General features: G+C 52.3%; 1 long non-coding RNA gene across 1 annotated transcript; it reads right to left on the reverse strand.

Annotated features, from left to right (window-relative positions):
* Positions 1–24,126: 24,126 nt before the first annotated feature.
* On the reverse strand, positions 24,127–26,021 carry LOC109248025 (uncharacterized). Its single transcript, XR_002071916.2, has 3 exons — positions 25,420–26,021; positions 24,460–24,509; positions 24,127–24,334 (listed from the first exon to the last, which is right to left on the reverse strand). It is a non-coding gene; the product is annotated as an uncharacterized LOC109248025 (long non-coding RNA).

Raw genomic sequence — 26,021 nt, forward strand, 5'->3', positions numbered from 1 at the left:
TCTGTGTCTCCCTCTCTCTCTGCCCCTAACCCACTCGCATTCCGTCTCTGTCTCTCTCAAAAATAAAGAAAAACGTTAAAAAAAAATTAAAAAAAAAAAGGAAAGAGAGATGAGTCTCACTGGCCCTGCCTGGCTCTTCATTCCAAGACTTCAGAGGTAGTGGGCTGTTGGCAGAGGTGAGCTGGTGTGCTGACTGCAATAATTTACAATAAAAATAAACGCTTGCTACCGCACTGGCAAAAGAGAAGACTCTATCAGGACCAGTGTTTCTGTTGAACGGGGAAAAATGCAGCTGCCTCTGAGGCACTTCCATTTTGGGGATGGGAAAGGAATTGTACCACTCAGGGTTCAGTGCAAGAAACAGAAACTTCTCCAGGGGCACCTGGCTGGTTCAGGTGGTGGAGCCTGCGGCTCTGGATCTCAAGGTCGTGAGTTTGAGTCCCACGTTGGGTGTAGAGATTCCTTAAAAAAAAAATTAAAGCTTGGGGTGCCTGGGTGGCTCAGTCCGGTTAAGGGTCCAATTCTTGATTTTGGCTCAGGTCAGCAGGGAAGTTGGTGCTTACGGGATCATCCGAAGGTGTGTTCATTCCCTGAAACCACCAAACCAAATGACCACAGACTGAGTGACTTAAAACAACAGACGTGGATTCTCTGCACCATTCTGGAGGCCAGGACTCTGAAATCAAGGTGGGGCCATGCTCCCTCTGGAGGCTCTATGGGAGAATCCTTTGCCGCTCCCAGCTTCTGCTGGCTGCCGGCTTTCTTTGGGACTGCCTCACTCCACCCTGCCTCTGTCTTCACACGGCTTTCTCCTCTCTGTGTTTTCTCCCCATGTGTCTGCCATACGGGCTCCTGTCATTGGGTTTAGCGCCCACCTAGGTAATCCAGGATGATCTCATCTCAGGATCTTAACTCGATCACATCTGCAAAGACCCTTTGGCCAAATAAGGTCCCAGGCACAGGTTCCAGGGGTTAGGACACGGCTGTGGCTTTTGGGAGACCACCATTCAACCCACTCCCGAAGGGCTGTTGTGAAAACTCTGGTCTGGGTCTCCAGGAACGACTCCCAGGACCCTGCGGGATCACCAACGGAGACAGCGTGTTTACAAACCCACAGCCGTGAGTCTGGAATTGGGAAGTGAGATCCACTGCTCCAGCAACTGTCTCTGGACACTGACAAAACCAGTGAGCGGACACGGGAATGCTGCTCCAGAAAATTCTGTGTTTCTTGAGCCCATCAGTTGCCAGGCAGACTTGACTCCACAGAGCAGATGGCTGTGGTGAGATCTTGATTGTTGTGCAGCTAGCCCTCACTCATTTAATTTCTAGGATAACCTGCCAATTTTCATTTGAGGAGCCACCCTGTATCGGCCATCGTTGGCTGCGTAACTATCCCCAAACTTCACGACGTCAAACAAATAACAACTCGTTGGTTTTTATGGTTCCGTGAGTTGACCAGGCTCAGCAGGGTGATTCTTCTGCTCCTCCTGGTGTCTGGGACATATTGCTGGGTGCTGGCTGGGAGATCAGCTGGGGATATTGGCCACAGCTCCTTGATTCTCCCCCACAAGGGGCTTCTCCACATGGCTTCTTGGGCTTCATGACAGCATTCCATGAGAGTGTGTCCCAAGTACGCACAAGCAGGATCCACAGATTTCCTTAAGACCCAGCCTTGAAATTTACAGTGTTACGTCTACCATGGTTTTTTTTGGCCAAAACGAGGCACAAAGCTGGCCTCGATTTGAGGGGACGGGAAACGGACTGTACCTCTCAGTGGGAGGAGTGGCAAAGAATCTGTGACTACTAGCGATTCACTACTCCCCCTGATCTGTTCTCAAGCCACGTGGTTCTGGTGGAGGTGACATCCCTACTTGGAGTGGCCCGTGACTCATGCCTGGCCTGTCAGAACACCTTTTCCCCAGCATCGGGGATTGGATGCGGGATGGCCACGTGATCCAAGCAGGCCAAAGTGGCAATCAGACTCACTCTGGGGGCTTGCTAGAGCTCTCAGGACAATATCGTCTTTACTTCCCATGCCGCACGTGAACCAGAGCGAATAGGAGGAGATACTGCCGCCATCTTGCTGTCACCAGGGAGTCTCAGAAGGAAGCCAGAGCCAGGAGGAGAGAGAGGGAGAAACTGGGTCCAGATGACACTGTTCACTTCCTGAACACAGCAAAGCTTCGTCTGACTCGGACAGCTTATGGGCATCCCCGAACTGATCCTGCCACCAGGAAAATGTGCCAGGGAAGTAGGTTGGGGCTCCACCTGTCCTTGCTCAGGTGGAGTCTGACCAGCCGTGTGGTCATTTACTAGGAAGCGGGTACACATACAGTGCCGTGACCTGTTCCTATAGGCTGGGTCATGTCCCACTCTGTCCTTGAGCGTTCCAGTGGGCCCTCTGCGTGCGGAGTTCACTCTGAGGCACACGCGATGATATCCTTGTGGCAGGGTCAGCCAAACTTCTGGGGGGATCGGGCACCACAGTCCTCTGAAAGTGGGGAGTTGACAGAGGACCAAATGAAATTCCAGATTAGCCTTGTGCCTACCAGGGCACGGAACCTGTAACCTTGAACCATATATCTTAATGTTTCCAAGATCTCTATGTTAATTAAGGGCCCCTCTGGTGTAGATTTAGGTAGCCATTTCTAGAGTGTAGGTTCCTGATTTAGGCTTTTCTTTTCAAGTTTATTTATTTTATTTTTGAGAGAGAGAGAGAGAGAGAGAAACAGAGAGAGAATGAATCCCAGACAGGCTCTGTGCTGTCAGCCCAGAGCCCGATGAGGGGCTCAAGCCCACGAACTGTGGGATCTTGACCTGATTAGGTTTTTCTAATTGCTAACTACTGCCCCTATAGTAAATATACTTACACACACACACACACACACACACCACTCTGCACATATACAGATGTTTTAGAGTGAATTGTCTCACAAATAATATAACACCAGTCTGGTTTTTGTAACAAGCTCACTTTCCCCTTGAGTGCACTGAGTAGGAAAGGAGATGACTAACAATGAACTCTGAGCCAATGCCGGGAGGCTCTGCGATGTGAGGGACCCCCAATCTGGGGTCCATGGAGAGGTGCCAGGGTATCCAGGAACCCTCCGAATCATAAGGAAACCTAATTGTATCGCTGCACATGTACATTTGGGGTGTGGAGGCAGGGAGAATGTGGCAGCTTCTATCAGATTCTTGGATTTTCCGGAGACCCAAAGGCGTTTAGAATCTCTGAACTAGGCACGGTCGGGGAGAGGAGGTATAAAGAAACAATTTGCCTGGAGACAGCCTGGGGAAACTTGAGCAGTTTCCTGGTACAGTCAGATCGAAAGGTCTACGACTCGTGTTCTGCAAAGAAGATTGCAAAATAATCATGGAAGGTCAGAGAGCGGGTTCAACCTGGAGCTTTTCAGAAGCAATGGCGTTTTTGGAATATTTTTATTTTTCATTTTTAAAAGTTTTAAATTGTAGGAAAAACCACATACTGTAAAATTTACCGTCGTAACCATTTTTTAATGTCACTTTTGACTGCCTTGTGTCTTTATTTATTTATTTACTATTTATTTTCTAATGTTTGAGAGAGAGAGCGCGAGCGCCAGAGCAGGGGAAGGGCAGGGAGAGCCGGAGACACAGAATCGGAAGCACGCTCCAGGCTCTGAGCTGTCAGCACAGAGCCCGACCTGGGGCTCGAACCCACGAACTGTGAGATCATGACCTGAGCCGAGGCTGGAGGCTTAACCAACTGAGCCACCCAGGAGCCCCCCCATCTTAACCCCCCCGCTACCATCACAGCCCTTGGCAACCACCCTTTTACTTTCTGTCTGTAGGAATTTTCCTACTCTCGGAGACCTCATATAAGTGGAGTCATGCCGTATTTGTTCTTTCATAGCTGGCCTATTTCACTTAGCAGAATGCTTTTAAGGCTTATCCGTTGTTGTAGCACGTCTCAGAAGTTTCTTCCTTTCGAAGGTTGAATAATATTCCCTTGTGCAGGTGACCACATTTTGTTTACCATTCATTCAACCATCGATGGACACTTAGGTCGCTTCTGCTTCTTGGCTGCTGTGAATGAGACTGCTGTGAACACGGGTGTGAGAAATATCCCTTTGAGTCTCTGCTTTCAATTCTTTTGGATAAATACCCAGAAGTGGAATTTCTGGATCATATGGTAGTTCTATTTTTAATTTTTTGAGGAACCATCATACTGTTTCCAGAGTAGTAGAAGCAGTCGTGTTTTTAGCTGAACCCAGAGCAGGGTCACTCAGAGAGAGTAAGGTGCAGAAATTCTGGTCTTTTTAAAAATAGCTTTTCTTTCTTTCTTTCTCTTTCTTTTCTTTCTTTCTTTCTTTCTTTCTTTCTTTCTTTCTTTCTTTCTTTCTTTCTTTTTCTTTCTTCCTTCCTTCCTTCCTTTTTATTTTTATTTCTTTTTCGTATGTGAAGGCAGTACGGGGTAGCGTTTGGGGGCAGGTACAGAGAGTTGGATTCTAATTTCCCTCCATGACCGACCAGCTGGTTCCATGACAATGTCTTTCCTCCGTTATCTACTCAGCTATGAAGTGGGTAACAGCAGTGCTCAGCTCACGGGACTGTCCTAAAAATTACATAGGATCACGTATAGGTCGCCAAGGATAGAGACCCAGGGGAGACGGTTCTCTTGTTCAGGAAAACATTTCCCTGTTTTCACGAAGAAGGCTCGGAGCCAGGCAGCGTCCAGAGAGGAGAGGTTGGGACAAAGGGTGATAACTTGCCTGGGAACAAAGTAATAAGAATTGTGAGTTTTCCACAGGCAGGCTGAGGCTCCCCCATGCTGGCCTAGGAGAATTGAAGGGAGAAAGGCCCCGGGAAGGAGGGGAAGGAAACCCCCAAATGGTGCCCCCCAGGCGGCTGAGAAGAGAGAAGGCCACGCATGGCTGCCTAGTGAGGGGAGATGGCTAGGAAATTGTAGGACCTTTCATCTGAAATTGCTCATGATGTAATTACCTCCCATCACTTCTAAACCTTCCATAAAAGGATGCTGCGTTCCATATGCAAGGGGGACGTGCAATCATGTTTTGTTTTTTTTTTTTTTTTTAACAAGCATGTATTCGGGGCCGACCATGTGCCAGACACTGGTACGATCGCTTCCCAGATATTGACCCTCGGAAGAACCAGATGAGACAACAGGGGCCCGGGGCAGTTAAGTGACTCCTGCAAGGCGTCCGGGTGGCTCGGCGGGAGGGCTGGGATCCCAGGGCAGGCCTCCTGGCTCCAGAGTCCCCACTCGAAGGTCCTCTGCTGATTCCGCCTTTCCAGACGGGGAGGCAGGAGCATGACGGATGAGAAGGAGGTGCTGCGGGGGGTAGAGGCAGCGGCAGCCAGGGAAGGGGGATGATGTGGAGGCCACGCATGTTCGGAAATCGTCTGGCGCGGGCTTCAGACACGGGGGCCCACCCAGATATGAAGGAGGAGAACTTGGGGCTATGTGATTACACGGGTGGGCCTGTTGGTCAGCACCGCCTTCCCTGGTCTTCTGATGACCCTGTCCCCTTCGAGTTGAACACCTTTGGCAACAAGGTCAGCATTCAGCTTCCCGCTCCCGCCGGGGTGCCTGGAAGGCTCTCTCGGCCACGTCTCTCTCTAGACCCCATAATTGACGCCTCCAGGAGTGGGACCGCCCCCGGGCAGCCAGGAGAACATCCCCACAGGCCAGGTGAGTCCTGGGCCCTCCCCGAGGGCAGGGGAGGCAGACCTCTCCCCGAGCCCACCCTTCACAAGTGTGGTTGCTGAGGTGGCCGACCACCCTGCCTCCCCCCATCTTGATGCCCGTGGAGGGGCTTTGGAGTCAGGTGTGGTGTGGGCATCAGAGACTCTCAGCAGGGCTCACGTCCTGAACTGGTGCTTGTGTATGTGTGATGGAGAAAGAGAGACAGAGACAGAGACAGACAGAGAGAAGGTACAGCATCACACATCACATCACATCCCTCCTCTCGGTCAAGGTCTCTCTTTGGACAATTCTTCACAGATCTCTTCCCTTCCCGGAGGTTCTATTGTGTGTGTCTCTTCTGCCTGTCTCCCCACCTCCAAAATGACAAAAGAAAACAAAGGAGGTGAAAAGGAAAAGCAAGAGAAAGAGGCAAAAGGAAGAGACAGGGAAAGAAGAACCCCTTCCCTCCCCTCGGTCAAGGTCAATACCCTTGACTTTCTGGGCGGTTCCGGCCGTTGCTGCCTCTAGCCTTTATCGTCTCATCTCTCTGATGGTTCAAGTCCCCAGAACAAGGTCTGGGGCACCTTTCTGGGGCACAAGTGGGCAGCCAGCAGGCAGCAAAGAACTCAAGAGAGGAACAAGGAAGTATTTTGATGCTTTGAATATTTGTTTTCAGAACAGACCGATGGTCAGGTAAACACTGTAAGTGTTCGCGAGTGGGCGGAGTAACCAAGTTCTAGAGAACACTTCCTGTACACTCCATGGGCCCGTTCTCTGTCTCCTCACTCAGTCCTCGTACCCGCCTCGCAAAGATTAATTTCTTGTCAACAGTCAGCCGGAAGATCTCAGGAGTGTGTGCTCTCGAAACGAGTTGTTTTTCATCTGAAAACTGGGGACTTTTGCTTGAAAAACAAAGGCCTACGTCACAGATGTGGCAATGGGGTGTGGGCATGTGAGGCGAGGCGTGGGGGGGTTCTTCTGGAAGACAGTAACTCTGAGGAAGAGCCCCTCTGCTACAGCGGACCTCTGCCCAGCACGCAGAACACACGGATACCCACCCCCCCCCCAAATGCAGAGACCCCTGGGTAGAATCTTCAGGGGGGCAGGCCCTCTTTAGGCCTGCTTTGGATCCTCTGCCCCTCCCCTGCTTGCTCTCTCTCTCTCTCCCTCTGCATTAGTTATGGCGCACGCAGGCTGTGTAATCATCAACAGGCCTCCAATACGTGCTGATAGGGAAAGATCTCACCGTTTGAGGGGCATTCCTTCCCCAGTACCTCCAGCCAGCCTGAAGTGCCCGGGAGCATCTCCTTGGCCAGAGATCACGCTCACGCAGAAACATGCAGAGAGAAGCAGGCTTTGAGTGACAAGTCTGCAAGTGCGTCTCAGGGTGGGTGGGGGTGACGCAGGGAGCGTGAGCGAGCACGACAGCACCTGCTGTGGCCCCGTATTCGTGTATTCAAAAAATTTAAATGTACACGTATTATAGATGTGCTTGGAAAAATTCTAGGGATGTGGGCCCGGAGACCTAGGGCATAGGTCACCAAGAGGCACTTGTCACCTTGAACCCTTCTGCAGTATTTGTTTGCATTAAAAACAAACAAACAAACAAACAAACAGACGCACGTATGACTGAAATAATCGAAAAACCGATTAATCATTTGAAAACTGCTCTCTGTACAGCTACCAAAGCCCCGACCTCAGTTTCTGCTTTCCTGGAGTCTCTTTTAGGATCAAACAATAATTCCTTGCATGTCTTATGTGCTGTCTGTCACCAAGCACAACACAAGTCACCTGACACGTGCAACGGAAGCCGAGCCCTGTGACAACCCAGGGAAGTGGCAATGAAGTTCCACCTTTTGAGAGGGGGGAACTAAGACTTAAAGAACATAACTTCGATTTGCTCAAGGTCAAACAAGAGTGTGGTTCCATGAGTGGAATCAGAATTTGAACCAGGGCCACCTGCGTGGCTCAGTCGGTTATTAAGCGTCCGACTTCGGCTCGGGTCATGATCTCACGGTTTGTGGGTTTGAGCCCCGAGTCAGGCTCTGCAGTGCGCATGGAGCGTGCTTGGGATTCTCTCTCTCCCTCCGCCCCTCCCCAACTTGTGCTTGCCCGCTCTCTCTAAAAAAAAAAAAAAAAAATTAGAAAGGAAGAAATATATGTTGAAGTCTGAACCCCTTAGCACCTCAGAATGTCATTTAGAGACGGGGTCTTTACAGAGGTAATCCAGTTAAAATGAGGTCATGAGGGTGGGACACACAGGGACAACGCCACGTGAGGATGAAGGCCAAGATCAAGGTGACGCTTCCGCAAACCAAGGAACACCAAAAATTACCCGCAAACCACTAGAACCTAGGAGAGAGACCTAGAACAGCTTCTCCCTAGTAGCCCTTAGAAGGGAGCAATCCTGCCGACACCTTGATGTTAGTCGCCCCGTCCCCAGAACCGGGAGACGGCACATTTCTACTGTTTCTTCGTTCACCGCACAGAGATCAAGATCTAGAACATCACCACCCCCTCAGATGGTTCCTTCCTGCCTCTCAGTCCACAAGTAACTGCTTTTCTGATTTCTGTTACCGTAGGTTACTTTAGCCTGGTTTTGGACTTCGCCCACATTCAGCATGGGAGAATTGTCTACTTCCTTTTTGTTTCTCGTTTGAGAGAAAGAGAGAGAGAGAGAGAGAGGGAGCGAGCGCGGGGGAGGGGCAGGGAGAGTGGGAGAGACAATCCCAACCAGGGTCTGCGCCATCCGCTCAGACACAGGGCTCGATCTCATGACCCCAGGGATCGTGAGCTCCGAAATCAAGTCGGACGCTTAACGGGCTGAGCCACCCAGGCGCCCCTGTCCATTCTGCTTCTGCTGAACGTCTGACTTGTCCCTAGTAACCAGTAGCATATGAAATTCAGTTGTTCCATATCCGTACCTGCGCTTAGTATTAGTTTGGATTTGTCTGGATGTATTAGTCATTCTGGTGGACATAGTGGTTTGAATTTACATTTCCCGGATGACCAATGCTGTGGAGACCTTTTCCCGCACTCACTGACTTCTCCTTCCTTTTGATTAGCACCGCATTCCCCCCCCCCCCCCCACACACACACACACTTACCTCTCTCTTCAAGCCCCTCCTTTTCTTATTTAAGTCACCCAAGCACAGGGAGAGGGGGCCCCTTTGGAGCTTAGCAAAGCCAAGCGCGTTCCCTTTTGCCTGTGTCTGTGTTCTGTCACGGTCTCGAAGTGCCACGAATGTCGAATGTCGCTGCCCCTACACAGATGGGCCCCAGCAGGGTCGCTGTGCGTGCGTATAAGGAATGCGGTTTTCTGTATGCTGGCCTTGCCTGGTCTGCCTACCTTGCAGAATGATTTTCCATTACATAAGACTCTGCAAAAGGCCTTGAGTTGCCGAGAGGAAAGGCACCGCATAAAATGCAAACTAACAAAAGCATTGATATCAAAGAATGGGGGAAATCCATCATGCCCCTGTCACTGGAAGAGGCCCATTATCTGATGGCTGCTGGCAGACTCGTCCCCACCTAACCTAAAAGGCAAGATCTGCAGGCTATAAACAGCTTCCTGGCCCCCAGCCTGGCCAAACACTCAATAATTTGCCTATCAATTAAGCCCAAGGAGAGGGGGAGAAAGGGTGTGAGCTAGAGAGAGGGAGAAAGGCAGGCAGTTGAGCAGAAACTGCTGGTTGGTCGCAAACCCTCTTGGATTAACCTTATCCTAGGCTCTTCCTAAGGACTCATTTAGAAGTGTTCAGTTTGCGCGTCCATGAAATGGGCCTAATTGAACTGAAGAGCACTTAGCTCCTGCTTTGCGGAGATGATAAAGATCAATTGCATAAAAAGCACAAAGCGGCGGTTGGCAGTTGCCGAAGGAAGCAAGGGGCCAAAACCCAAATGCTCAGGTCAGATTTCACAGTGGGGCCGAGGCCAGCATAAGGAGCCTGTGATTTTGGAGGGATGGCCGTGGGGGTGCATGAGCCTGGGGAGCAGGTGAGATCGATGGCCTCCCTAACTTCCAACCTGCTAAACAAACCCAAATCTAATTCAAATGTCTGCCCAGTTGGGAGGCAAATCTTTACCGTTCTAACCCAATCAATGGTAATCCGCCAGAATCTGGTTTTGGGGGTGGGGGTGGGGGTGGGCTCCCTTATTCCTGGGAAGGCAAGTCTGGAAACACCCCTGATATTCTGCAGGCCTAACCCGGTACAGCGGGACTTTTTCCTCACTGGTCAGTGCCCTGCTGTACTGGTTGTTGAATGTTTTGAATATGATCTGTGGCTGGGACAGTTCTTCGCTAGTAGCAGGGTCAAGAGGATCACAGAGAAGAGGGGCCTTGAAGAACCATCTCGGGGACCTCCCTGTCTGGGGGCTTTCTGCCAATCGCAGCCAAGAGCATCCTGAGGAAGCAGCTGCCTAGAGATGATTTTAGAACCAGAGCAGTTGAAAAGTCCCCCTAACTGAGGGCAGTTGGAACAGTAAGGCCTACCTGTCTTAAACCACCCGTCAGAGTCTATGCACAACAGGGTGCGGGCATGAACTGGTGAACAGAGCCCCCCCCCCCCCCCCCCCCCCCCGCTCCCCGGGGTTTGCCCGCTCCTGGCCCAAGGCATCTCAGGGCACGTGCGTGAGCTAGGGGTGGGGGCCCCTTCTCCCCTATCAAGAAGAGACCACTAGAAAAGCAGAGCTCTCAGTTTGAGTTTGGTGGAGAAACCGAAGACACAGAGATCCTGCTGGAGGGGGGACGGGGGGGGGGGGGGGAGGGCAGGGCCAGAGCGCACGCGGCGGGGGCTCCGACGCAAGGAGAATAAACCAAGACTGAGACCATTCCGCAAGCACTCTACGTCGCCCTAACAGCCACAACCATGCGGAAGCTTTCAGTTCATACAGCACGTTTAACTCCTCGGTGTTCACAGATACGCACTGGCTCACAGCCTGCTAGGGTTTCAGAGGCCCGAGTAATGACCTTAGGTGGGGAGATAGATACTCAGAGGGGTCGAGTTACTTCCTCTGTGTCACACAGCTAGGGAATGGCAGAGACGGGGCTCGAAACTGGGGTGCAGGGCTTGACATCCGACTCCCCTTCCGCTCCCCATGGGGCTGCGGGGCAGGGGCAGGAGGGCCACGGGAGGCGGGCGTTGGGAAAGTTATGGTCTTGGACTGGCTGACCAAATGGAGCTCACGAAGGGTGAATAAGTCCTAGAAGACACAAGAGGGAGTCTCAGAGGTTGGCCTCCTATTTCTGAAGGTGCTTCCTTCCCTTGTTCCTGGACTCTGGGCTGTAAGGAGACAGCACTTGGAAGGAGACAAGTACGGGGTAACTGCACATGTCACTTGTCTCCACCCGAGTCTTTATTTTGACTCAGAGCCAACCTTGACTTAAGGCTCAGCGTTCTTGGTGTACTCCAGAGAGACTCTGCTGGCTCCCAACGCATGTGTAGGCCATGCGGGTTGTAACAATGGATTCGCAGGAAGGTGGGGGAGAGGCTTACACTGCACATCCGAGGTGGGGGGCAACTTTAACACGGATACAGTGTGACGGGTACCCCTGGCACCATCCACTGCAGAAGAAATACAGATTCTCATCATAAACAGTCTCAGCAGACATTGTCAGGGCCCTGCCCACAACTCCTTAGCCACCCTAGAGGCCACCTACAGGCGGCTCCTGGACACAGTGACTGTCCTGGGTTGGTCACTGGTACAGAGTAGGGCAAAAGTGCTGGGAGCTTAACATCCTAGGATCAACTCTTTTTAAAAAAAATTTTTTTTAATGTTTATTCATTTTTGAGAGACAGAGAGAGACAGAGCATGAGTGGGGAAGGGGCAGAGAGAGAGGGAGACACCGAATCCGAAACAGGCTCCAGGCTCTGAGCTGTCAGCACAGAGCCAGACGCGGGGCTCGAACCCACAAACTGCAAGATCATGACCTGAGCCAAAGCCAGACGCTCAACCGACGGAGCCACCCAGGCGCCCCAACTCTTTTTTTTTTAAACGTTTATTTATTTTAGAGGGAAAGAGAGAGAGAGAGAGCAAGCAGGGGAGGAGCAGAGAGAGGCGGACAGAGGATCCAAAGCAGGCTCTGCTCTAAGAGCTGAGAGCCCGACGTAGGGCTTGAACTCACAAACCATGAGATCACGACCTGCACCGAAGTTGGTCGCTCAACCGACTGAGCCACCTAGGCGCCCCCCCTAGGATCAACTCTTGATTGATGAGGGAAGGAAGTTAGTGCATAAATAGCATAGCTTCACTGTTCTTGGGTCAACAACTCTGGAGAAGGACCCCCCTCCCCCCCAGAGTCTCCTGGGGGCTCTGGCACAATCAAGCTGCAGATGCCCACCTGCTCCTCCACACACCCCCTTATTTATGTGTTTCCTTCCCCTGCCTGTGTCTCTTGCCCAGCCCCTGACTGCGCTTCTTGGGGCCACCTCCCCAAAGCACCTACACCCAAGTCTTTGTGTTAGGCTCTGCTTTTAGGGGAGACTGAGACTAAGTTTCCAGGTCCTCCCTTCGCCTGACAACTGCCAACAGCACCTTCCCCCCCATCACCTCCCCGGCCCACAGAGCACCCCTTCCTAGCCCCAGTCATCTTAGGTGCAGCTTCTTCTCTCCTGGATCTCACCCCCCAGCCGAAGTCCCCTGTTGACAGCAATCCTGCCCTGCCCGGTTCTCTCCACCACCCCCATCCACCAGCATCACAAGGGCAGAATTTCCCTCGAAACTTAAGGAAATGGGGAAGTCCACCCTCAGATCCCCCTCTCATTGCGAGGAAGGAGTCTAGACGTTCCCCTTCCTTTTCTTTTTTTAAGTCTATTTATTTATTTTGGGGGGGGAGGGGCAGAAAGAGAGAGAGGGACAGAGAGAATCCCAAGCAGGCTCCACACTGTCAGTGCAGAGCCCAGCTCAGGGCTCAATCTCACAAGCCGTGAGATCATGAGCTGAGCCAAGATCAAGGGTCGGACGTTTAACCAACTGAGCCACCCAGGTATCCCTAGACCTTCCTCTCCCTTAAACCTGGGTGAGCTCTGTGACTTCTTTGACCAATAAAATATGGCGGAAGGAACACTGCACCTTAAGAGCCTGGCAGGTTCCACTTCCGGTCTCTTGGAATACTCACTCTTAGAGCTGCCACGAAAGAAGTCCCCCCGCCCCCAGACACACTGTGTGGAGAGGCCCTGAGGTGGCGTGAACAGGGAGAGCAGCCCTGGAAGCCTAGCCTTGTGGACTTTCCTGCCAAGGCACCAGACGTGGTCCACCTTGACCCTCTAGACCAGTCAAGTTGCTAGCAAATACCACTGAGCGATCGCAGCAGATGCCATGAGAAGCAAAAGAATCACCCCGTTGAGCCCTGCCCAAATTCTGACCCCCCAAGTTGTGAGCTGTGATAAAAGAGTCTTCTTTTGAAGCCACTAGATCTGGGGGCAGGGGGGTCACTTATTATGTAGCAATAGATGCCTGGAACAGCAGGCATGGAAGAAATTGATACTGAATGAAAGAGAAGAGGAAGGGAGGGGAGGACAGGGTGCAGAGAGGAGAGGGGGAGGAAAGAAAAGGCAGTGCCTGGCCATGCGCGTGAGGCTGTAAGGGGGCTGATTAAGCGGCAGAGACTTGCAATGCTCATGCCCCCATTTTGAGAAGAGCCAGGTTCCTTTTGCATAAGCTACCACCTGTTTTGTGTCATTGACCTCTGTTATCCTGTTAGCATTGATTAGATCAGGAATCCGCACCCTGGGAAAGACAGAAGGTGCCCTGGCTTGAGAGCTCTGTCCAGCCCGAGCAAGGCCAGCGGGCCCATGCCGCGTGGCGAAAAGCCCAATGGATCAGATCGGCTCTGGGGCAGGTTTCCAACTCTGGACACCCTTGAGAGGGAGTGCTGGGAGCCAAGAGAAGCTGGGTCTCAGGGATGGAGGCAGCCCCAGAGTCTGGAGCAGCCAAGGACGTGGCCAGATGACAAGTCTGGCTCTGGCTGCTGACATTTCCAGAACCAAGGCGGGAGGTTTTGCTCACGCTCAGCCCCCCAGGGGCTTCTGTAACCCCCAGCACCTGTGCTAGCCTCATTGTGTCTCTGTGCTGATAACTTGGGAGAGCCTAAGAGGATGACAAAATCAAGTGAGCAGCACGTCTGCCTGCATATGCTTCAGAAGTGCACTTGTAGGTTTCCTCTTAGAAAAGACACTTTCTTTACAATTTCCCCTGGGGTGGGGCAAAGAGCTGGCCACTGTTGTTAATTGAAGACAGTGGTTTCAAAATATTTCTAAGCCTCGTAGCCTTTGTTTCAAACAGAATGTTAGTGAGAAGCCAATGAGGTAAATCACATAAAAGCCACGAGGCTCTGGTTTGGGTGGGGGAAGGGACACAGGGGCACAGAGCCTAATCACAGGTACCCTTGGCTTTGAGGGGGCCCCAGGGGGTTCCTAAGACTCTGTGGGGTTCAAAGGCAGAGAAGAGTACCCTGAATGAAACTGGGATTCCTGGATTCTAGGCCCATCTCTGCCACTAGCTCTATGACTCAATCTCTCTGAGCCTTAGCTTTCTCAATTAAATGGGGATTGCACCCATTAGGATGCTCTCGGCAGAGGATCCAACAAAAAGTAATTTAAGCAATAAGGGTATATTAATATCTCATATACAACAAGAAACTCAGAGGCAGGTGGTCTCCAGTTCAGTGGCCGAAGAGGTCATCAAGGACCCAGGCTCTTTCTACCTTTCTGTGCTGTCATCTCCTCATGGTCACAAAATAGCTGCTGCTGCTCCAATACCTCATATCCTTATAGCGGCTTTCAAAGGCAGAAAGAACACGGATGGGTGAAGGTGGCGGCAATCTCCTTAGGCATTTCTCTTTCTTCGGGAAGAAAAACATTTCTTTTCGTCAACTAAAAGGGCTGAAGGACTCTCGGAACCAATGTTGTGCTCTAAGGTCTTGGGCATTGCGGTTTGCCTCACACAGATGAGTATATTACTACTGGCTGAGAACCATCGCTTTCCTTAGTGATACTGACTCTGCCCCTGAGGGCCAGGCTGAGGGAGAGAAGCTGGAACTCAAGCTGAGAATGTAACCCGCAGCCCTGGTTCTATTCCTCACAGGCAACCAGGAATCTGAGCCATCAGATGTACGTATCTAATCTAATCTCCTCCTCAACGTGTTGCACGTTGATTATCTAATTGCGTGCAGGATGTGTGTATGTTTGGCCTGCTCCTAAACTAGCTTCATCGCGGCATCGTCCATCCTGAATTGTAAATGTGGAGACATGAGGGGCCACGTCCATACAGTTCGGTCCACACTGCGTCTGCCCCAGCGCTCAGGCACACCAGCCCTTAATAAATACTTCTACTGAGTAGTGAATGCCAGGGGCTTCCTTGCTGAGACATCGAGAAATACTAGAAAAGCTGTGGACACTTCTGAGCACTGATTTTTTTTTTTTTTTTTTTTACCCCACCCCCGGCCCCAAGACATCAGTCTCCAATTTGTGAATCCAACCTGTTTTGGAGTGGTTTAAGAAAACAGGGGCACCTGGGTGACTTAGTCGGTTGCGTGTCCGGCTCTTGATTTTTCAGCCCAGGTCAGGATTTCACGGTTTATGAGATGGAGCCCCACGTCGGGCTCTGTGCGGAGCCCGCTTGGGATTTTCTCTCTCCCTCTCTCTGCCCCTCCCCTGCTCACGCACTCGCACGCGCGCTCTCCCACTCTCAAAAATAACGAAATAAAATCTTCAAAAAAGCGAAATATATATTTAAAACAATACTTACAGTTCTTGCAACTTCTTATGACAGAGGACACAAGTATTGGACCCTGATCATACCTGTGAGAACACATTGAGGAACACAGTGGTTATCGATGGGGGGATGTGGGAATTCACAGCTGATTAAGGTTTTATAGAGGATCTGGGGTGGGATTTTAGGCTGGTGCAAGTTGACCTAAGCCAGTTTGGTCTTGCAAAAACGATTAGGCTCTTTTTGGAAAATCTCTGTAGCCTTAAGTAGTTAGAGGTGGGTGAGGGCATAGCGTCCCTCCCCCACCGTGCCACCAGGTTACCATGAAACGAAGTCCTCAGCCAAGTTCGGAGCAAGCTGAGCAAAGCAGTCATATCACTTGTTCTGGAAATCCCGTGACGTTCCCGCCCTCTTTTTAAGAGCTCCAACTGCGCCTGCCTCTGCCTCGCAGAAAAGCCTGCCTGAGGCAACTACGAGGGGATTCCTGCGGGCGGGCTTCTCTAACCTTCTGGTCGAACTCCAGGGGCGCAAAGTCCACCAAATCCGCGGCTGGATTCGCGCAGGATCACTTAGGAATCAAGCCCGCGTGCCATTCCTACCAGAACAAACCGCAGGGCGGGCCAGATTTTCCACCTCTGCACCTGCACCGGCTGGAGCCCCGCTCCGTTCGCAGCCGATACACCCCTCTCGAAAGCCACTACTTTGACGAGCGCGAACTCATTCCTAACGCGCTTTATGCTAACGAACAAAACCTCTGGGGCTGATCGAAGCACAGGTCACGGTGTGCGCCCGAGAGTGTGGACTTGTGATAAAATGCTAACTGACCGTTTCCTAAATGCGTGTCCCCAATTAGGCCCACCGCCGTCTCCTAAAGCGATGAAACCTAACACTTACCTACCTACCTACCAAATGAGCCACGCGGAATTGACTTTACATTACGCCCCACATAACGACCATGCGTTTCCTGCTCCTGTTGACACAAATAAAACAGAAAGCACCTACGACAATTTAGCACCCCCTGTGGTGAAGTTTGGAAGCGCCCAATTAGAGAGGGGGAAAAAATGCTCCTGGTTCAGCCAGCCAGCTCTTTACGGATTACAGAGTGTTTTATAGCAAGACAACAGTGGCCCGAAGGAGGGGCTTCCTGACCCTTCCACCTCAATTAGGGCACTTCGGCTTCCTTGTAAACTTGCACTGGCCCCACCAGATTGGAAGGCCGTTAACACTTTGTAAACCTCTGTGATGGCTGCTGCATCTGAGGGACGGCAGGAAGAACAGGAGGAGGGAGGGGAGGAGGGAGGAAAGGAGGGATGGGGAGGGTGGGGAGAGAGACGGGAGGAGGCTGGCAGGAAGGATGGGAGGAGATGCTGCAGGAAAGGAGGCCAGGCTGGCCTCTGGGGAGGCAGGAATCCTGAGGAATGCCCCTGCCGTGCTCCCGGGAGGCAGGATGTTTGTGGACTGCTGTGCTCAGAAGCACTTACACCCTCCGCTGCGGAGATACCGTCTGAAGCTTGCCCTCAGCTGTCAGCCCTTCCCCTAGGCTGACGGAACCACCGTGCCCAGGGTCATGCCAGCTTCCGGAGCAGCACCCCCTGCCAGGGGCTGATCCACGCAAGGCTCGTCCCTCCAAGCCCAACTCAGAACTGCTCTGAACAGGCACCCGAGCTCCAGAGCTCCCCGTGGGGTCAGCTGAGGCTTCGGTCGGTCGGGCTAGCATTGCAGTTCAGTCTTTGCCTCTGCCCGCTTCTGCTTCCAGTTCCTTCCTCCTCTGGGTACTGATCCTAGGAGTGCTCCCCCCCGCCCCCCCCCCCCCAATTCCCTGCCTGCCAGTCTCTGTCTCAGCGTCTGCTGCTCCGGAAAACCCACCTGCAGCATCAGGGGGTGGGTCACTCTGCCCACCTGAGATTGCGGAGCTGGGACCGAGCAATGCTGGCACTGGAGCCCAGGACCCCCGAGGGGGGAGAAAAGGGGGCAATAACCAGCTTTAACGACCAGCCAGCACAGCTCCACCTGCCTCTCCCTGTTTCCCACCACTTCCCCCCACCCCCCACCGTCCCCCGCCCGCGGGCCGGTTCTGCAGGCATTAGACTTAGGTTTCTGGCTGTGTGCGTTCTCAAATCTTCCTTTTCCCTGTGAGCACAGCCTCCCACATCCTGTGGGTTTGCCGGCTTAGAACCCGAGGGGGCAGGGAACAGAGGAGAAGGCAGACACAGAGGGGGAGGGGCAGGCAAGAAGAGTGCGCCTGTGTCTAATATGTAAAGAATGGTCCCTCTTACATGCAAAATGTGACAACTGACCCCCCAAACAGCTCCCTCCTGCCCAGAAAGTGTTAATCCACCTCGCAGGGGGGAGGCTGGCCTCCCCACAGGCTATTTCCCTGGGCCTGCCTGGCTGGGGATCAGGCCCATTGTTAATAAGTAATGACAGCCCAGCTCCTCCGTGGATTCCCCTGGGGTTTTGTGTCAGAAACGTCTTCCCTCGCTGCCGCTCGAGCTGACAGGCTCCGGCTCCCGGCAGGCAGCTGTGAACACAGGCTAGCCTCCGCCAGGATGCCCCACGTCATGGGGCCCAGAGCCCCAGGGCAACAGAGAGGGCGATCCGCCCATCCCTACTCCCCTCTCAGGTGAGCATGACCTCAGCTGCCTGCAGGGATGGCGGCGGTGGCCTGGCCGCTGGGACCCTCGTGGCCTCCTTCCACAAGGGGCGGGGACGTGCCCTGGTGAGTGGTGAATTCCCAAAGCCCTCAGCCTGCGGGAGACAGCTGATCGCCTCAGTCCCTGCCTCCGCTCCGTGGGGAATTGGCTCACGAGGGTTGTTGTTGCTGTTGACGACACTGTTTTCAAGCCGCTCCACGCACAGCGTGTTTCAGGTGGCCTTGCTTACTAGCAGGAAGTTCTCTCTTGTGTCTGACTTAAGGAACAAGCACGTTTGGCACTTCGCGTTTGCCCAGGAAGAGCTCACGAACTAAAGCATTCTGGAACCTTAGGGAGAAAAAGAAAATGTTGGTTCCACCTTGCCAGCGCTAGGTCCTGTTTTGAAATATAGGCTTTATTATTATTCAGGTGTGGTGAGGCCAACAGATCAGGAGGGGACCGCCATAGAGAAGAGAATTGGTCGTGCTTACAAATCTCAAGAGGAGGAGGCTCGCCAGGCCCCGGGAGCTGCACGAGGTGGCACTAGGGTCTGTTAGGAGGCTGAGGGAGGGGGGGATCCCGTGGGCAAGAGCCTTTCATGTAGTTTCCGAGGGAAGGAGCGGGCGAGGCGGGGTAAGCAGGTTTGGGGCTGGCTAGTTAGAATAATCTCAGTGGGCTCTGGGGCACAGAGGGGTCCCTAGTTGTCTGATTAGGGTAGGTGGATGGCGCCCAGGAACGTGACAGCCTGATAGAGGAGGTGGTTAGGGGTGTGGGGTCTGCGCTGGTTGGTTTGCATTTGAAAGGTGCACTCCAGGGCGAGTTGTCTACCATCTCCAGAAATTGGCTAATCCTGGGCCGGGGAGTCCCTTCCTTCCAGGTCAGCACGGCCCCAGATATCAAAGCATCAGAACACAGGAAATAAAAGGCATGACTGACACGGGTTCATGGTTTATACTGCTTGGAATAACGTTCGGTTCATTTGAAATCCATTTATGTCACCTTCCCAGCAGCATTATTAGGAACAAGAGAAAAGAGGAACGACGCAAATGTCCACCAGCAGAAGAATGCTTAAGCAAACAATGGGCTCACCATAGTATAGCGTAATATACAGCAAATAAAAAGAACGACATGCCAGAGCGCCTGGGTGGCTCAGTCGGTCAAGCATCTGACTCTTGATCTCGGCTCAGGTCATGATCTCACTGTTTGTGCGATCCAGCCCCACGTTGGGCTCTGCGCTGACAGTATGGAGTCTGCTTGGGATTCTCTCTCTCTCTCTCTCTCTCTCTCTCACGCTCGCTCGCTCTTGCTCTCTGCCCCTCCCCCACTCCCTCTCTCTCTCAAAATAAACATTTAAAACAAAAAAAGAAAGACGTGCCTATGTGCACCGATATCTACTGTTCGTGGAGATGTGCTACAATTTTAAATGGCAGGATGATTCACGTACACAATACCATCCCATTTGCGTAAAAACGAAAGGACTGACAACAAATCTTTATGTGGTATATGCACACACATGCACACAGATGAATAGGAAGACGTGTGCGGAAGAATCCACACCCGGGAGCTAGAAGTTGTTACCTCTGGGAGGTGTTGCAGGTTGGGTTCCCAGGGAGGCAGGTGCTGAGATGGAGTTGGGAGCGCCAAGGGTGTACTGGGAGGAGCACCCGGCAAGGGAGAAGGGCAGAAGCGGGACTGGGCAGGGGGAGCCGGCAGGTGGCAATGCAGCTCTGAAAAGTCTCTGGGAGCCCAGAGCAAAGGGTGCCATTGGGGGAGGGCTTGCGTTCCCGGGGAAACGGGGAAACGTCCAGCCCCGAGTGCCACGGTCTTGCTCAGCTGTTGGCTGGGTGGGCGGTGGAGAGGGGGTGTGGGGGGGCTGTCGACTGTGGGGGGTGGAGGGGGAGGAGGGGATCAGAGCAGCTCAGGCACGCATCAGCCACGGAGGACATGGAGTGTGGGGAGGAGGAGATGACAGAGAAACTTTTACTTTCCTAGCCCTTGACTTTGTACTGGAGACTGTATGCCTCTGTGTAAGTTATAAACAGAGGGACTGACGAATATTCTAACTGGCTCGCGCCTGTGACTCCTCCCCCTCAAGGCAAGTCCTCGCTTGCCCTCAACAGCTGCAGTGGCCCAGGGACCCACCCAGCTGCAGCTTTTACCCAGTTTCTTTTCGTCTGGCTTTAGCTAAGAAGACCATATGCTCGTATGCGCTTTCTCCGTTTCCGACGATGCTGTCCCAATATTAACGTTCCTTTCTAGGAACGGGATTGTGGCGCTTTGCAGATTCGGTGTGTCCAGTGCGATACTAATGCTGCGGACAGACGAAGCAAGAGCTTAGGTCCTCCCAGGGGAGATGGAGAGTCACATTTGCAGCTGCACGCTTTTTAGGGCGGCCTGTGCTCCTTGCCGAACGAGAAGTTCAAGTAAGGGGCCTTAGCATCCAGAGGAGGGGGGCATGGTTGTGACCATCTCAAGCATGGTTCACATCAAGGCAAGTTTCTTAGAGGGGTGGCGTTTGGACTTGGCCTTGAAAGATGGAGAAGGAAGGGAAGAGAATTCCAGTCAAAGGGAACAGCATCAATAATAAAAGAGGCAATGTGCAGTGTATTTATAGGCTCCAACATAATTCAAAAGTCCCAAAGTCAGATGGCCTTCAGACAAGTCCCAGTCCCGTGTCTCCCGTGTCTCCCAGGGTATCTTGCCACACGGCCCTGCGTGGTGTTGGCTTCATTGCCAAATTCCAAACAATGGCTCCCCTCCAGCTGTAGATTGCTTACAAAATGGCTGCCACCCTTCCAGACCTCACATCCTCACACTGGCCAGGGGAAAAGGGACTCACTCCTTCCGATAGCTACCAAGGAGGGTGCCGTTAGCCTCACTTTCCCATAAGGCTCCAGCACATGCTTCCTGACATCTCACTGGCTCTACTTGGGTTACATACCTATCCCTAGAGCAATCACTAAGGTCAGGGTAGACTTCTAGGCCCTGCAAGGACTTGATTGGAGATAGTTTCAGGTTAAAGACAACAATGCCAATTCCTGTGGTGGCAAAAGGGCATCAGAATTTACCATTTACTCCTAAGGCTAGAACAGGAGTCGAGATACAGATGTAGCGAAAGCCTTCAAAAGCATCGTTAGAGGGAAAGACAGGACAACACAGAGATCTATAATTTTTTTTTTCCTGCTACACTTTAATTGCCCTTCTCTGGCATGCGCCGCATAAATTAAGAGCTAGTTAATGCTGTAATGCGTAAAACAATTTCATGCATCTTAAATATTGCACTTGTACTTTAATTCCACATTAAGTGGTCCCCTGAAATTTTTAAATTTACAAAGTCACTGCTGTGCTACATGAAAAAGGTGCTAATTAAGTGTTAATCAGTAGCCAGATAACCTTCCCTGAACCCTGCCCAAGGTCTCCAAAATGACCCATTGCCAGAGCATGTGATGTGATGGCCACAGAACAGAGAACGAAGACACAGACGTGAAATGGTTTCTTAGCCACATCCCAGCCAATTAAGGCAGATTTGCCTATTATGCCGTTCTAATTAAATGACATCTACTATAGTGGACACGAGGCTAATAATAATAATAATATTTAATGCTGGCAGAGCTTTCCATATTCAAAACACTAGCTAATTAACAAGTGGGCATCCCTTCCTGGGCAAGGAGAGGGCTTCTTTCGGGTGGTCCTGCTAGAAATCTGAAGGCACGCACAAGGATGGATACGAGAAAAGTGGCTCCTCCCTTTAAGGGACTCACCATCTTATAGACGAGCGGTACTCAGAGTGTGGTCTGTGGCCCATGCTAGTCCACAGTAAGGTAAGCGTAAGAGTAGCCATTCTGAAACCTTGAAAGCAACTTGACCTTGTAACATCCAGGCCGGTGATGAGTGGACTCTTATTGAACAGGAAATTAAACACACACACACACACACGCACACACACACACACACACACACACACACACCCCACACGCACGTTTTTCACCACAGATGGTCTGAGAAGCACTGTCACAGACCTATTGGTGTAGAATAAGGGGATATGGATTTAGCTGCATTCCCACGAATAAAAGAGAAGAGGCTTAGCAGCATGCTATCTCACACCTCTATATTAGTCTGCTTGGAATGTTCCGCACCCCCAGCTCTTCCACGTTCTGTTCAACCTCTCTTTCACACACGTCAAGGCATCTCCGTTCCCGGACCGTCCCGCGAGGACACTACTTCCTTCGGGAAGGCTTCGCTGTGCCCCCTCCCCTCTCCCCTGCAACGGAGCCGCCCTGCCATCCTCCTCCCTCAGCCGGGTTATTACACTTTCCACGTGGCACCGAGTATGTTGCTTTGCCTGATGGGACTGACCGGTCCTTGAAGGTAGGGCTGATGCTCTATGGCTTTGAATTCCTAGCACAGGGCACATACTACATGCTCACTGAAGGTTTACAGATTCAGTTTTCAGAAAATGGTGGAGGGACCCCGGTGGGGGAGGGGCTCAGTCGAATAAGCGTCCAACTCTTGATCTTGGCTCAGGTCATGATCTCGTGGTTTGTGAGCACGAGCCGCTCATCAGGCTCTGTGCTGACAGTGCGGAGCCTGCTTGGGACTCTTTCTCTCTCCCTCTCTCTGCCTGCTCCCTCTCTCTCAAAACAAACTTTCTAAACAAATTGTCCGTAAAATACACATAACATGAAATTTGCCATTTTAACCATTTTGAAGCGTACAGCTCGGTGACATTAAGCGCTTTCACACGGTTGTGCAACTGTCACCACCATCTCCAGAACTTTTTTCATCTTGCCAAACTGAAACTCTGTCATTAAACACAAACTCCCCATTCTTCCCTCCCCACCCAGGCCCTGGTGACCCCCATTCTACTTCCCATCTCTATGAATTTGACTACTTTAAGTACCTAATATGAGTGAAATTATATAACATTTATCTCTTTGTGACCAGCCTATTTCACTTAGCATGTCTTCAAGGTTCACCCATGCTATAGCAAGTGAATTCAGAAGTGAATTCAATGGTTTTTGTTTATTTTTTTTTTTATGTTCATTTATTTTTGAGAGACACAGAGACAGAGCGCGAGCAGGGGAGGGGCAGAAAGAGAGGGAGACACAGAATCCGAGGCAGGCTCCAGGCTCCGAGCTGTCAGCACAGAGCCCGACGCGGGGCTCGAACTCACAAGCTCTGAGATCATGACCTGAGCTGAAGTTGGATGCTTAACCGACTGAGCCACCCAGGCGCCCCAAATTCAATGTTTTTTAAGTTTATTTATGTTTTTAGTAATCTCTATACCCAATGTGGGACTCGAAGCCACAACCCCGAGATCAAGAGTCGCACACTCCTCCAACTGATCCAGCCAGGCACCCCGTGAACCCAGTTTTAAAATCCTCCCATTATTATAGGGTTTTGCAATGAGCAGGGAGGGCATCCCCCCTCCCCACCATCCCGTTCTGCTTGTAGTTGAAGCAGAGCCGAGCAGAGAGAGGAAAGGGGTGATGGTGATCCAGGAGGTGGCAGCAGAAAACAAAGGGTCCCCGTGCTCCAGCAGAGTTCCTGGGCACCCATTCTGGCCCGTTTGCTCAGGTTCCTGGCCCAGCTATTTAGCCTCTTGAAAGTTGGAGTTCCCAAATCTGGACAGTAAGCCCAGCAAGGAACAGTCCCGAGAGGCCTTCTGACAATGGGCAGTGGAGTGTACATGACAGTAGGAATGGACTGGTTCTACCAGTACCCGCTGAGTGACCTTGGGCAATTCACCTAACCTCTCTGAGCCCGGTCTGTAAAATTGGGAAGATACTGCAGTGTACCTTTCTTTTCTTTTAAAAAAAAAAAAAAAGTTTACTTTTTATTTTGAGAGATAGAGAGGGGCACGGGGACAGGCAGAGACAGAGAGAAGGAGAGAGAGAGAATCCCAAGCAGGCTCCCAGCTGTCAGCACAGAACCCGATGCGGGGCTTGAACCCACGAATCGTGAGATCATGACCTGAGCCAAAGTCAGATGCTTAACCGACTGAGCCACCCCGGCGCCGCAATACAGTGTACCTTACAGGGTCGTTGAGGGGATCTGATGAGATAACGCATATAAACCACTCGGTAAACTTTAAAGAAGTGCATGTGCCAGCTATGGGTATTTTTATTACCAGTACAAAGGCCGCAATAAAGAAGACGGTAAGGCTCGCTGTGCACACTTCCTGCTGAGGATGTGAAAGATAGCTAGGGCGTGATTCGGCCTTCGTCTTTGGAGCATTTCGGATTTCATTCTTTTTTCTTTCCTCCTCCCTCTAAACCTTTGCCTTAAGAATGCGAGGGCCACCGCGCTGCCAATGCGAGAAAGAAATAGGCACCACGGAATTCACGAGGGCATCAGCAGGCGCGGGTGGGAAGCGTGAGCCGTGCAGCGGGTCGCGCGCTCATAACAAAACGCCAAGGGGCAGAGGCTTACCTTGGAGGAGCCCACGGCGGGCTTGAACCCATGAGCCATGAGATCAGGACCTGAGCGGAAAAGTCAGACGCTTAACCAACGGAGCCACCCAGGCGCCCCTCTGCTCCTTCTCTACTCACCTCTGTCCCCCTTTGCAGTTTGGGTAACCATGACCTCCTCCTGTTCCTTTGGTCCAGGGTGGTAACAAGTCGGGTGCTAACAGTTTCTGCTTCTTGGCTAACCCTGTGGTTACCCTACACCCACATCTCTGTTGATGGGCCCTTTGTACATAAATACTTCTCAAACTATCCTAATTGCTTCCTGTTGAGACCCTGCCTGATCCACGTGCCTGTGGTCAGGGCCATTCTAAGCAGGGTAATTGTCGCTGCCCGATGTCCCGCAGCCCCCCTCCTGCCTAGCTCTTCTCATTTTGGGCCGTGGTTGAAGGAAACAAAGGAGTCGGGCTACATCCAAGAACACGAGAGTTGAGGGTGGGGAAATGTCCTGGATGTTGGGAGAGACCGGGCTGAGCTCTTTGGGTGAGATCCCTGGGCCTGGGCGGGGCGGGGGGCGGGGAGGCGGTGGTAGGGTGGAGGGGAGTGAGGGAAGCACGGAAAAATCTCTTTTTAGGAATGCTGTTTGTCTGTGGGAACACACACCTCGCCCCTTGTGGCCTCCAGGGAGGCGTTTATTGGCCCCCATTAAAGTGGAGCCTGACCTCACCAGTCTCTTTCCGTTCCAGGCAGATCAGAGGCCTTCGGCTTTTCTGGAACATCGAAGTACGACAGCCACCACGTTCCCTTCTTCAAGAACCTACTTAGCCCCCCTTCCCAGAGATGCTGCTTCTCAGTCCCCTCTAAGGGGCCCCGAGGGCACGAGACCCTCCCCTCGGCCACAGGGGTAAGGGTAAGGGAGGGGCACCTGACCCAACCAGACCAATTAGAAGCCCTCCCAGGAACTTGGCCGGGGCGGGGGGCGCACCTAGGCAGTTCCAGGCAGTCTCCGTGGGCTACTTGAACGCTGTGCTCCAGGCACAGTTGTGGGCTCAGGGGAGGGCGGGGTGAACGCAGCGAGGAGGGTCACCCGAAGCAGCCACCTTCCACCTTGGGCACAGAGCAGCACCGGGAGCTGGGAAGGAAGAAGGTCCTCCTCGGAGGAAAGCAGCCATCAGAGAGCTCAGAGCCTCCGACACGGAGCGGGAGAGAAGAGGGCTGCCAAGGTGCCTGCCGGCCCCCCAGTTGCCGGTTCCCTTCCCCAGAGGCCGGCCGCGCTTCCTGCCCTTGAATCTCCGAGGTAGCCTCCTGTTCTTCCCATAAATTCTCCCTTTTTACTGGAGCTCGCGCAAGTGGGCTTCTGTTTTGTGCCGCTAGACCGTCCCTGCCCGAGGCGCACCACGTGATACAATTAGCTCACGGTCCCTCAGGGGCAATTTATCCTTTCTGCAGACTGTCTGCCATAAATTTCGAATCTCCACCTGGCTTCCCCTTGCCGACCAGTGAGTGTCCTTCTGGGTTCACTTTTGTTCTCGCGGGCCGCCAATGAGCTCGTGTCACCGGATCCGATGGCCTCTCCGTGCCCCGTCC

Source organism: Panthera pardus, unplaced genomic scaffold, assembly GCF_024362965.1.
Source record: "Panthera pardus isolate Hobbes unplaced genomic scaffold, ASM2436296v1 HiC_scaffold_27, whole genome shotgun sequence".
Lineage (NCBI taxonomy): Eukaryota > Metazoa > Chordata > Mammalia > Carnivora > Felidae > Panthera > Panthera pardus.